At 44.0% G+C, this 13042-nt stretch overlaps 1 protein-coding gene across 1 annotated transcript in view; it reads left to right on the top strand.

Moving 5' to 3' along the window:
- Window positions 1–7725: 7725 nt before the first annotated feature.
- Window positions 7726–13042, top strand: part of LOC124556121 (Down syndrome cell adhesion molecule-like protein 1 homolog) — a 127908-nt gene continuing 122591 nt past the window's right edge. Inside the window, exon 1 of the mRNA XM_047130141.1 lies at window positions 7726–7773. The gene's annotated coding sequence lies outside the window, so the exon portion shown is untranslated. The remainder of the gene's footprint in view (window positions 7774–13042) is intronic.

A 13042-nucleotide genomic window follows, 5' to 3' on the forward strand; every position in this document is an offset into this window, starting at 1 on the left:
GTCGGTCCTCGTCGCCTTGCAATACTACAGGAAATCTACCCAGAAATGCCGTTACATGATTGACATGAACTACAGTCGAACGAAAGGGCAGTTGGAACTTAAGAGTGACTGGCGACAACACCTCCAAGATCGGATATGGTCCTTTCCGAAACTTCTTAAACTTTTTGACTTCACTCTTCTTTAGCACCACGTTGCTCAGATACACAAAATCTCCAACTTGATACTGTGGCATTGCTGCTTGGCGGTCGTGTTGTCTTGCTTGTTCAAGAAAGGATTGATGATTTCGATGTTTCACTCCCCTCCATGCCTCCTTTAGTTTGTGTGCTAGATCCCTTACGTGTTCATTGCTGATTCCGGTAGTCGATCGTGCAAAGTCCAAGGGTGAATGCATTCTTCTTCCGTAGACGATCTCATATGGACTTAGGCCAATTGAGCTGTGCATTTTGGCATTGTAACAATTTACCAAGTACGCTAATCAGACATCCCAATTGTCGTGTTTGCCGCTCACATAATGGCTAATCATTTTAATAATTGTTCTGTGGACTCGCTCGGCTCTTCCATTTCCTTCAGGGTGTGCTGGTGTAGTCCTTAACTGAGTTATTTGCATGAGCTTACAAGTCTGTTTAAGAAATTCACTCATAAAATTCGTTGCTTGATCACTAAATATACTTAATGATGATCCACACTTAAAAATCCATTCTTTTACAAAAACTTTAGTTATAGTCTCAGCACTCTGATCGGGTATTGGTATCATGAGAAGGTATCTAGAGAAATGATCTAACATTATCAATATGTATTTGTTTCCATCTTTACTCTTAGGCAGCGGTCCTACGACATCTAGTCCTACTCATTAAAATGGTTCACCTGTCTCTGGCACTTCTTGCAATGGTGCTCTACTTTTTCCTGCATTATTCCGTCTGTTTCAGGAATCACATTGTGAAAAACTCGAAAACGTCAGCTTTGCGGCTCGACCACCAAAACATTTGAGCTATTTTAATGTTTATTGCTTTTTTACCGCAATGTCCTAATAGTAAAGAATCATGTTGTTCTCTCATCATATGCTCGTTCATGCTTTCTGGAATAACTAGGCGGTTTCCTTTACTAGTGATTTTGTACAATAATCCATCTATTTCGACAAAACGTTTATCATTTTTCCATAATTTGCATTGTGGATCTTCTTCTTGAGCTGCCTTTAACTCTTCTTCTCGACTTATTGTAACACAAACATTGACTTTTCGACTCACTGCATCAGCATTCACGTGTTGCTTACCAGATCGGTGTATAACCTTAAATTGGTACCCACTCAGTCTTAACGCCCATCGTGTTAATCTGGAATTGGATACTTTAAGATCAATAACCATTTAAGTGCGACATGATCTGTAATAACTGTAAATTCTCTTCCAGTTAAGAAACATCTGTTATCTGTTATACCAAAAACCAAATCACAAAGCTCCTTCTCAGTAGTAGTATAATTCTGCTTTCTTTAATTGTCTGAAGCAAATGAGACTGGATGTTCATAACCATCAACTTCTTGAGACAAGATTGCACCTATGGCAAAATTGGATGCATGTGTTGGAAGAATAAAAGGTTTACTGAAATCCGGATGGACTAACACTGGGGCTGTGGTGAGAGCAGTTTTAAGTTCTACCATTGCCTTTTTTGCACTCTGTTGACCAATTAAATGTGGCTCCTTTCTTCAGTAGCTGTGTCATTGTACGTGCTATATTTGCATAACCGGCTATAAATCGTCTGTAGAACTTTGACAATCCCAAGAATGATTGTAGTTCTTTCAAATTCTGTGGTTCAGGAATATTCTTTACATCTTCAATTAATTTTGGATCTGGTCGAACACCTTCACTGGTTATAACATTACCAATATAATTAACTTTACTTTGTGCAAAATGACATTTATCTATTGATGAAGACAGGTTTGCGCTTCTTATACACTCAAAAACAGCTTGTAGTCTCTCAGTATGCTGCTTCATGTTTTCGCCAAAAATTATTACATCATCAAGGTAAATAAGTGCTTGTGTTGGGGTGTGCCCCCGTAAAACTGAATCCGTCTGGCGTTGAAATGTACCTGGAGCATTACGAAGTCCATACGGCATACGAAGATACTTGTATTCTCCCGTTGCTGTTACAAATGAAGTTTTGGCTTGATCATCTGGATGCACTGTTAACTGGTGATAACCACTTGTTAAATCACATACTGAACAAATTCGGCATCTGCCCAAGCAATCCAAGGTTTCCACTAAATTTGGTACGGGGTAAATGTCGGGTGTGGTCACAGCTTTCAAAGATCGGTAATCAACACAAAAACGGAACTGTGGTTCTTCAGAAATTGATTTCTTCTTTACAATTACAACAGGCGAACACCACGGTGCCCTTCCCCATTCATACTGTTCGTCATCCTTTAATAATTTATGTATCGGTGCTGCAATTTCACTGAAATACTTTAGAAATTTGCGATAGTATCCTATGATACCTAAATATCCTTTTAATTCCTTCTTTGTCTTTAGTACTTGGAATATCATTACCTTTTCTACATTCCGCTCATCTGGCTGTACTCCTTTATTTGTTATCTTATGCCCCAAAAATATGACTTCGGTTCGTAAAAATTCACACTTATCTGGCTGTAACTTCAGCCTGTGTTCTCGTAATCTATCAAAAACCTCTCTTAATTTTTCATTATGTTCTTTTAGCGAACTTCTATAGCATATTACGTCGTCTAAATACACTAAACACCTGGTTCCTTGTAATCCTGATAACACTACGTTCATTAATCTCTGAAACATGCTAGGCGCTCCTTTTAAGCCCATAGGCATCCTCTTATACTCATAATGTGGATAATTAGCTCTAAACGCCGTTTTCTCCATTTCCTTGGGTTCCATTAATGTCTGGTGATGTCCACTGGATAAATCCAATGTTGAAAAGTACTTTGCTTTTCCTAGCTGGTCTAATATTTCCGATATATCCGGGATCGGGAATGCTTTCCCTATTGAAATCCAGTTTACTTTACTTTGGCTTACTACAATAATATCGTTTGCTTACATTTTTTCTACTTGCTCTCGTAATGCTTCTTTCTGGGATTCTCGTATCCTATATGGTCTGACATTGATTACTTTTCCTGCATGCTCCGGCCGTATCGGAAGTCTATGCTTTACCATCTTTGTAAATGATAATTTATCTCCTTTTAAATGGAAAACATCACAGTACTCACTACACAGTTTTTTCACTTCAAATTTCTCTTCCTCGTTTAAATGATCCACTCATAATGCGTCTCTAACGTGCGCTGTACGATTCTTGTAACTCATTGCCTGTTCTGGCGTTTCTTCTATCCTCCTTACTGTTGCTTCCACACATAATGGTTCTGTGCTTAAGCATACTGAACTCACATCTCATTTTACTTCATAGGTACTTAACATATCAATAATACATTTCCCCTGAATGTTTTTCGCTATTGCTTCTGGAATGTACACACGCTTAATTACTTCTTGTTTCGGTACTATTACGTCGCCTCCCTCCAGAAATTTTTTGTGTTCAGCTAATCTAATTATCATTACTCTTTCTTCCCTAGGTCCAATTATTTTCGTAAGTTTGTATTGCGGGCGCTCCAGATCTGGTGTCCTACGCTATGACCTTAACGTGCCGTAATGTTTACCTCTCGTTCCGGCCGGTGTGGCCGTGCGGTTCTAGGCGCTTCAGCCTGGAACCACGTGACCGCTACGGTCGCAGGTTCGAATCCTGCCTCGGGTATGGATGTGTGTGATGTTCTTAGGTTATTTAGGTTTAAGTAGTTCTAAGTTCTAGGGGACTGATGTCCTCCGATGTTAAGTCCCATAGTGCTCAGAGCCATTTTTTTGTTTACCTCTCGTCTGTCCGTCCACAGCTAATGCTCCCTTGAACTTAATTCTGTTGTCCGCTCCATATTTTCCTGGTAACGTGCCCGTGGCCCTGCCTGTGATCGCTGTCCTTCTGGTTCTGTCACTAACGGAATGCCATGCCCATTCACTCTGAGTTGTCTCTGTGGTAATCGCTAATAACTCTCTGCCGTCGTAGAAACTTTCTTCCTAATAATCCGTCATATGGAACGTCTGTTCCCTTGCCTAATATATGGAATGTCTGCTTACCCAGCACTCTTCCGTTTAGTCTTAAATTCAATTCCGCTATGCCCATTCTGTTCATTGTACCTTCCGTAACCCCTTTCAATCTTCTTATTTCTCTATAATTCACAGGTATTTTCGCGGGTATTGCTTCTTCCTTGAGCAGAATTATATGAGCACCTGTGTCGATTAAAAACTTTAACATTCTTTGCAGTATATCGTAATTATTTCATTTTCTGTGTCGCAGTCTACTACCTGCACTTGAGGCCATTTAACAGTGGTTACGTGCGACTGCTTTGCGTGCCACCTGCTTCATTTCCCGGTCAGTCTCCTTGTTGTCTTCCGCGGTTTCCTCCATCTTTAAACATTGTATGCCGGTATTTATTACTTGGAGTTTGACAATCATTAGCCCTGTGTCCTCTCCTTCTACATTTTTGACAAATAATTATCTTCTCACATGTTGCATCCATATGCCCTCGTTTATCACAGTGATAACAATGTATTTGAAATTTACGCGCTTCTTCCGCTTTTTTGGGTGGTGGTACCCATCTGAATAGCGTAATACTACGACAATGTTTGGATACATGTCCTATTTTTCCACATTGGTAACATTTCATTAGTCTCATCGGTTTCTTTCTGCTATTGTGCCAACTCATTCCCTTCGACACCTGATTCCATCCCTTCATTGACGTAATAGCACTTGCTTCTTGTTGGGCTATTTCTACTGCCTATCCTAACTTCACATTTTCTCCTCTACTGCACACAATAGTTTGAATTCTCTCGTTTGCTAACCCTTGTATAAAACATGCATGCCCTAGTGCAAATACTAATTCTACAGCCCCTTTTTGCTGTTCTCTATCCATTACCCTAGTTACAGGAACCTTGAAAGATTTTGACAATTCGTCTATCCTACTACCCCATGACGCAATTGATTCCCCTGCACACTGAGTTGCTTTAGACATATCTCACGCATAAAAATCAATAGTTCTTTTATCTGAAAAATTTTCTTCTAACAGTCTTCTTACTTCCACCCAATTTTTTGTGTTCTCCCGTACTATTAACTTTGATCTCGCATCCCCAGTGATTTTAGATTTTACATATTGAAATAGTAATTCTGTATCCTCGATTTTAACTACTTCGAAAGCAGCATTCGCGTTTTCTATGAACTGCTGCAATTCCCTCTTATTCCCATCGAACGTTTTCGGAATCAATACTACCGCATCCTTAGCACTTATACCTATATTGTCGCTACTGGAGGACGTCATCCTGTTACAAGTTCAAAGGACCTTAATATTAATTCGTCGCGTTGGCTTGCCTGTTTTATTGGCTGGATCTTCTTGTTCTTCTGTTGATCTGCTGTGTTTGGGCGTCGCTGCTCGTGTCGTCTGCTAGGCTCTCCGGAATCTTGAGCTCTGCTGTTCGTAAATGGCTTCTTCTTCTTGCGGCGAGATTCTGGGACGCTACTGCAATTGCCTATTTTCCTGCTTCTTATGTTCAACTATCCACATAATTCTTCATTCATCAATTCTGACCCACCAACTAATTAATCAACTATCAAATATCTGACAAACCACCCCGCATCTGACACCATATATTTTATGTCGCGTACCAGCACAGTTCTGTAGTGCAGTAGGAACGTTGACTACAATCTGAGGGTTCATGGGGTGTCAACCTTTGTTGTCGGAGATGAGAGGGAGAAAGCTCTCCGAGGTAGAACTGTGGTTATTGGTTGCAGTGGTAATCTGTTAGGATTAATGGCAGGATGGGTATGCTGAAGAGTTCAGTGTTTATTTAAGTGGCTCTGAGCACTATGGGACTTAACATCTATGGCCATCAGTCCCCTTAGAACTACTTAAATCTAACTAACCTATTGACATCACACAACACCCAGTCATCACTAAGCAGAGAAAATCCCTGACCCCGCTGGGAATCGAACCCGGGAACCCGGGCGCGGGAAGCGAGAACGCTACCGCACTACGTTTATTTAAGTAATTTATTTATTATCTCTTTGATAACTTATAAAAGAGGTACCAGTTCCTAACCCCTTGTTTAATAAATGTCAGACTCAATTTATTCTTATCAACAGGCCACTCTCCTAAGCTTACAAGACAATTACTGTTCCGTAAATTATTCGTGTTAATTACGAAACTACAAATGCTATCTATTCCTTGAGACAAAGAGAGATCGTCTATGTTCACAGCTATTCCCCAGAATAGATGATGATTACTTATCTTGCAGCTGATGTGCGTGTCACCACATCTGATCACCGACTTCTCGCTGAGAATATTACTTCTGCATCCTTCTGCTGCTGCCTGGCGTAGCTACACGGTGGCTCCTCAAAACGACCACTACTGCTCTCCCTGAATCCTCTCTCAGAATCTCTAGCTTATATGCCGTTCTAAGTAGGCCGCTGTGGCCGAGAGGTTCTAGGCGCTTCAGTCCAGAACCGCGCTGCTGCTACGGTCGCAGGTTCAAATCCTGCCTCGGGCATGGATGTGTGCAATGTCCTTAGATTAGTTAGGTTTAAGTAGTTCCAAGTCCCATAGTTCTTAGAGCCATTTGAACCATGCCGTTCTAAGTCGAGGCTGACCTATAATAGTCGTTCGGGATATTTCCATCTGCTGGCTGCTTCGACACGAAATCTCTTTAATGTTCGATTTCTTTTATAGGTTTCCACTCGATGTTACCACTTACGTATATTGGAGAGCTTCCTTTATGGTCAGAGCTTGTGCCTCTCGGCGCAGTCTCCTTTCATTTGATCTGACAAGTATAGCTTATTAAATTTTTTCTTGGGACTGGACACACCTGGAGTTATGGTCTGGGGTTGAATTTCTTATGACAGCAGGAGCACTCTCGTGGTTATTCCAAGCACCCTGGCCACAAAAATTGTTCGTCAATCTGGTGATTCGACTTGATGAACAGCATTCCAGGGAGTATTTCCCTACCGGATAAAGCTCGCCCTCAATCCGTTGTTGTAATCCAACATACCCTTCAGAGTGTCGACATTTTGCCCTCGCCTTCTTGATCAGCAGATCTGTCTTCAATGGAGCACATGTGGGACATCATCGGACGACTACTCCAGCGTCACCCACAGACAACATTAATCGTCCTAGTGTTGACCGATGAATGGAGCAAGCATGGAACTCAATCCCATAATCAGACACTTCGCACCTGTAATACACAATGCATGCATGTTCGCATGCTTGCATTTAGTGGCGGTGAGAGTATTTTACATTTGCATTGGCTTATTTCGCCCTTACGCCTTACGCCTGTGATCTTGTAGTGTGAATCACATAAATATGTTACCTAGATAAATGTATTCGCCAAATATCATTACTCTACATTAATTTAGTTTTGGTGTGACTTTTTTGCGCCAGTGTGTGTATGGATAAAGAAATGTTAGTAAAATTGTACATCCGTATAAATGGCTGAAAACGATAGACAAGTCAACAAACAAACAAGCTCCTTGCATCAGGTGAGAAATGAGACGGGCTCCGACCTGTGGTGTGTTGCAGACGTGGCGCCGGTGCTGGTGGCGACGTTCGCAGGCGGCACGCTGCGGCCGGGCGCCGCCTGGTCGGCGCAGTGCGAGGCCGCAGGCTCGCCGCTGCCCACGCTCTCCTGGCAGCGTGACGGCGCGCCGCTCAGCTCCGACGAGCAGCGCCTGCAGGTTGGTTTCTGCGCTTCGTAACTCCAGCTATACCTCCATAAATGTTTCATTGATTCGACTGGTAGGGGTCGGCCGCCAGCCAAGGGTCGTTCCTTCTCTAGCTCCGCGTGATCGCCGAGTGGGCTGTTTTGTAGGTACGTGGAGAACCTTGTGAAGCGTCATTGGTTGCCATTTGGAAACGCTGGTTGGTCACTGTTATCTGTCAGGCATAATTTTTTTTTCTACATCTGCGTCTATGCTCTGCACGCCATCTTACAATGTATGGTGATGGGTATTTCTATTTTACCCCTTCCCTGTTCCATCCGTGAATGATACGTGGGAATAATGGCTGTAGGTTAACCTCCGTATTAGCTCTGATTTCTGATGATTTTTCTCTTTGTGGTCATTTCGCAATAAATATATGAGAGGAAGTAATACGTTGTTCGACTTTTCTCGAAACATATTCTCTCGGCATTTCAATAGTAAGTCTCCACAACGTCTCCCTTAAAGCGCAGCCACTGGTGTTTAAACTGCCCCGTGACGAAACGCGCCGCTCTTCTTTGAATCCCCTGCTACTTATCCAACGAGGTAATGGTAATACTTAAGACTCAGCCGAGAATATATTTTTCAAACCACTTCGTTCGTGGAGCAACTAAATTTTCTTAAGATTCTCTGTCGGGCACCTGATCTTCCTAAATTACTTTTTTTTTTTATTTTTATTTGGTCATTACACGTTAGTTCGCTCCGGGTGGTACATCCTACGTAATTTACTGTTTCCATTGATTTGTCGTCAACAGTGTCATCAAACAGTAGTGGATTTCTTTGCCTATCTGTTCGCAGTACGTTCGGGTCAACAGCCAGTCCTTGTAGCTTTTATTCGATCCTCTTCAGATCTTCCTGCAATTATTTACTGTCTTCTGATGTCGCTACCTTCTTAATGGCACCTACATCCTCAGCGGACAGTAACGTCCCCATCACACTTCCTTGGGGTACAACAGAAATTACCTTTCAATGTGTCGATTATGTTCAAACATGAGAAAAGTGTTTAGTTCTGTATGCAAGTAAGTCCTGAATCTAATCATAAATGTGACCCGATATTCAGCCGGCCGAAGTGGCCGTGCGGTTAAAGGCGCTGCAGTCTGGAACCGCAAGACCGCTACGGTCGCAGGTTCGAATCCTGCCTCGGGCATGGATGTTTGTGATGTCCTTAGGTTAGTTAGGTTTAACTAGTTCTAAGTTCTAGGGGACTAATGACCTCAGCAGTTGAGTCCCATAGTGCTCAGAGCCATTTGAACCATTTGACCCGATATTCGGTGAGATCGTATTTTGTTCAATGGCCAACAATGCTATAGTAGCTGTCACCCTAAGGACTTTGGCGACGGATAATGACATGAATTTCACGTGGTAACACTCAGGAAACACTTCTCGTAAATATCAAGGAGATTTTAAGAAATGTTTCGTCCTAGTTTTCCGGAAAAAGCAGTTAAATTGTAAAGGATCTTAGCAGTTACAGGTTCCTTGCGTCAAACCACTCAACATACATTCCTGGATCACTTCTGAAAGTTTGTCGATAGCGTTCTCAGCCATCTTGTAGATTGGCCCGACTTATCACACGTAAAGTACTTTAACTTTGTGCAGGACTCTCTCTAGCCCCCGAATGTCGGCTGATTTAACGAGTCACAGAAACAACTCAGTAGAGGCGCAGACCGAAAGTACTGATAGCTTCACGAGGACATCAGGCACAAAAAGACGCCTCCATAGAAATACGAAAGAAGTAGGTTTGGTTTTTTTTTTTTTTATTCTACTGACTCTGGTGTCATTAGAGACGAAGGTTAAGAACGAATTGGAAAACTATGAGGCAATAAATAATCTTCTAGGTCTATGTATGAATTATCTTGTCACTCTCCTTTAGATTTCAGGAAAATGACGAAAAACCTAGAACAAAATGCGTAGACATGGTCTCACTGCTACTCTTTCCGAATACGACTCAAATACCTTAAACGCTGTGCCACCTCGCTCTTGTAAACGCTCTGTGTGGTTTGTAAAAATGATCTCGGAATTAAGAAGTTACATGAAATTCAGAGGGAAAATCACTAAACCGATTTGACCTGTGGGACCTAGCATTATTCTATCAGAATATTCCATCGTTCGGAGAGTGAACCTATAAAAGTGTGAAAATAATTTTCAGACTGCCCTTCGAAGCGGTCAACTTTGATTTAAAGTCAAAAAATGGTTCAAATGGATCTGAGCGTATGGGACGTAACTTCTGATGTCATCAGTCCCCTAGGACTTAGAACTACTTAAACCTAACTAACCTAAGGACATCACACACACATCTATGCCCGAGGCAGGATTCGAACCTGAGACAGTAGCGGTCGCGCGGTTCCAGACTGTAGCGCCTAGAACCGCACGGCCATTCCGGCCGACGTTTTAAAGTCCATCAGATAGAAACAACTGACACTGCAGCACATCATCGTCACATGACAGCAGTAACGTCAATGGAATCTGTGAGTAGGATATCCAGTTTCGAATACCAGTCTGCCACAAATTATTATATGTTAACAAATATTCCACGCGCTGCAGGTTCAGCATTTCAGAAAGAATTTCACTGTTATCGTTTCATGTAATTACTTAACTTCGTACGGTAGCTGTTTCACAGTCTGACAGAACTTTATAAATGAGGAAATGTTTGCTTTAATTGATACTATGAGTACATTTATATATTACGGCACTTTTGTGCTCAGGTCATTATAAAGTGCTGCACTGTAAAATAAAGATACAAATCACACAATCTACGTAAACTGAAAAATAGATTTTGACACAGCTACCGCCCGCATCTCGTGGTCGTGCGGTAGCGTTCTCGCTTCCCACGCCCGGGTTCCCGGGTTCGATTCCCGGCGGGGTCAGGGATTTTCTCTGCCTCGTGATGGCTGGGTGTTGTGTGCTGTCCTTAGGTTAGTTAGGTTTAAGTAGTTCTAAGTTCTAGGGGACTGATGACCTAAGATGTTAAGTCCCATAGTGCTCAGAGCCATTTGAACCATTAGACACAGCTACCCAACAGCTCAGTCGGCTCTCAGCCGTGGCAGCGTGAGGACGGCCCCGCGCGCCGGCCAGTGCTCCGCTGCCGGCGTTGTGTACTTTCGCGTCGTAGATTTAAGGCTTGTGTCCGTCCACCGTGAACAACATGTCGAGCGCTTACCGCCGTGCGACCCTTAAAGTTTGCTTCCCAGCTGAACATGCGCGACCACGTGCATATGAAGTTGAAACGTTCCTACGTGAAGAAGTTCGTTTAGATCCTAACCACGTTCTCGGAATCCATTTTTCGATCACGAGTAGTGTCGTTTATATCAAAACGACAAAAACCGAGGTGTGTGAAGATGTTATTCGCCGACATGTCAATGGACTTAAGTTCAAATACTCTGATGGTCGTCTGCAGCTCGTGGTCGTGCGGTAGCGTTCTCGCTTCCCACGCCCGTGTTCCCGGGTTCGATTCTCGGCGGGGTCAGGGATTTTCTCTGCCTCGTGATGACTGGGTGTTGTGTGATGTCCTTAAGTTAGTTAGGTTTACGTAGTTCTAAGTTCTAGGGGACTGATGACCATAGATGTTAAGTCCCATAGTGCTCAGAGCCATTTGAACTCTGATGGTCACGTCGGAGCACCGTCCACCCCAGTCCTTTCAATCTCCACGTCGTCTGCCCAGGCGACTGAACACTTGAACTCGCAGAGTACGGTCAACGCACGATTAGGGTGTTTGAACTACCTTTTGAAGTGCCGAAGGACGAAGTTGTCTCTGCGTTACAACCATACGGTAACGTCATCGTTTACGTAGAGGAAAAATGGCAACCCTTCCGACCTACCATGTCCTTAATAGTGTGCGTCAGGTCAAAATTGAACTGAAAAAACATATACCATCATACCTGACAACTGACGGGGTGCGAGCCATTGTCATGTACGACGGCCAACCCCGAACATGTGCGGGTTGTGGACAAGAAGGCCACGTCAGATCCGCCTGCATGCGACGCCGCCTGATCCAGACGCCGGTCGGCGAGGAAGCGTCCCCAGCGGTGATCACTCAGATCCCTGTCACATATGCCAAGGTTTCCCAGGAAGGTAGCTCTTCTACACAGGGTCTTCCTGCTTCGTTGACGTCGTCTGATCAGGTAGATGCAACCGCTACTGAGATTCCTTCTGAGGTGTCACAGAAGTCAGATCCTGACCTGCCGAATCTTCGCAGCACGGTGACTGAAAATGCTACTGAGATGGACGTTGATTCGGGAGTGGTACCTACTTCTGCTTTCCTTCAGACTGGTCCGGAGTCAGACGAAAGCCACCCGCAATCGAACTCTGAACGACATGTTCGAAAACACGGATCGCCACGAAAGAGAAAGAAACGTAGCCGTACACCCCCTGATTAATCCATTCTACGGATGGATACCAGGGATGCAGACCAGAAGATGGACGACGAACCGCTCTTTGATGATCAAAAGTCTGATACGAACGACCCGCCACAGGCGACCACTGGCAACGAACACCCCTCCTTACTGTCACCCCCACAGGTCGACGTTGAAGAGAGCCTCCACGTGGATGATGTGCACAGCCGATGCCCTACTACAGTATGAGTCTCCTGGGTAGACGACGTGGAGATCGAAGGAATTGGGGTGAACCGTGCTGATGAGCGGCGCCCCCATCGCTTACGCCCGCGCCCTCAAACTCTCCACAATAGCAGCCTCTTCAGCGGACCGGTAAGATCGACGACCTCTCGCTCCTGAAGAAGGAGCCCCACCTGTGCCTGTGGGACTCCAACACCAGAAATATCGTGTCGCACGATTAACCTCGCGACCATTCGTGCGCCCCACAAACTAGCGCTGCTCCGCGATGTGATCTATGATGTGGACATAAATATTGCGCTTTTTCAGGAAGTGCATGTCGCCGATCTTTCACCACCACATGGCTTCACGGCGCATCTTTCTCCCGCTTCGGACACCGGTAGTGGTCTTCCTGCCGAAGATGTCCTATACCTCCGCAGCGGCAGAGGTATGGCCCTTACTCTCTTTGGTGTACACATCGTCAACGTTTATGCGCCGTCGGGCTCCAGCTACCGTCGTGAACGCAATGCCTTCTTCGCGAATGAAGTTACACCCCTTTTTATGGGACCACGCGATGACTGGGTCATGGGTGGAGACTTCAACTGCACCCAGCGACCTCAGGATCAATTGCCGCGTCACTCACCATGCGCAGCTCTGGAAACAGTCATCACGCGACTACAATTTGTCGACACGTGGAGACATGT

The sequence above is a fragment of the Schistocerca americana genome, chromosome X (assembly GCF_021461395.2).
Source record: "Schistocerca americana isolate TAMUIC-IGC-003095 chromosome X, iqSchAmer2.1, whole genome shotgun sequence".
In the NCBI taxonomy this organism is placed as follows: domain Eukaryota; kingdom Metazoa; phylum Arthropoda; class Insecta; order Orthoptera; family Acrididae; genus Schistocerca; species Schistocerca americana.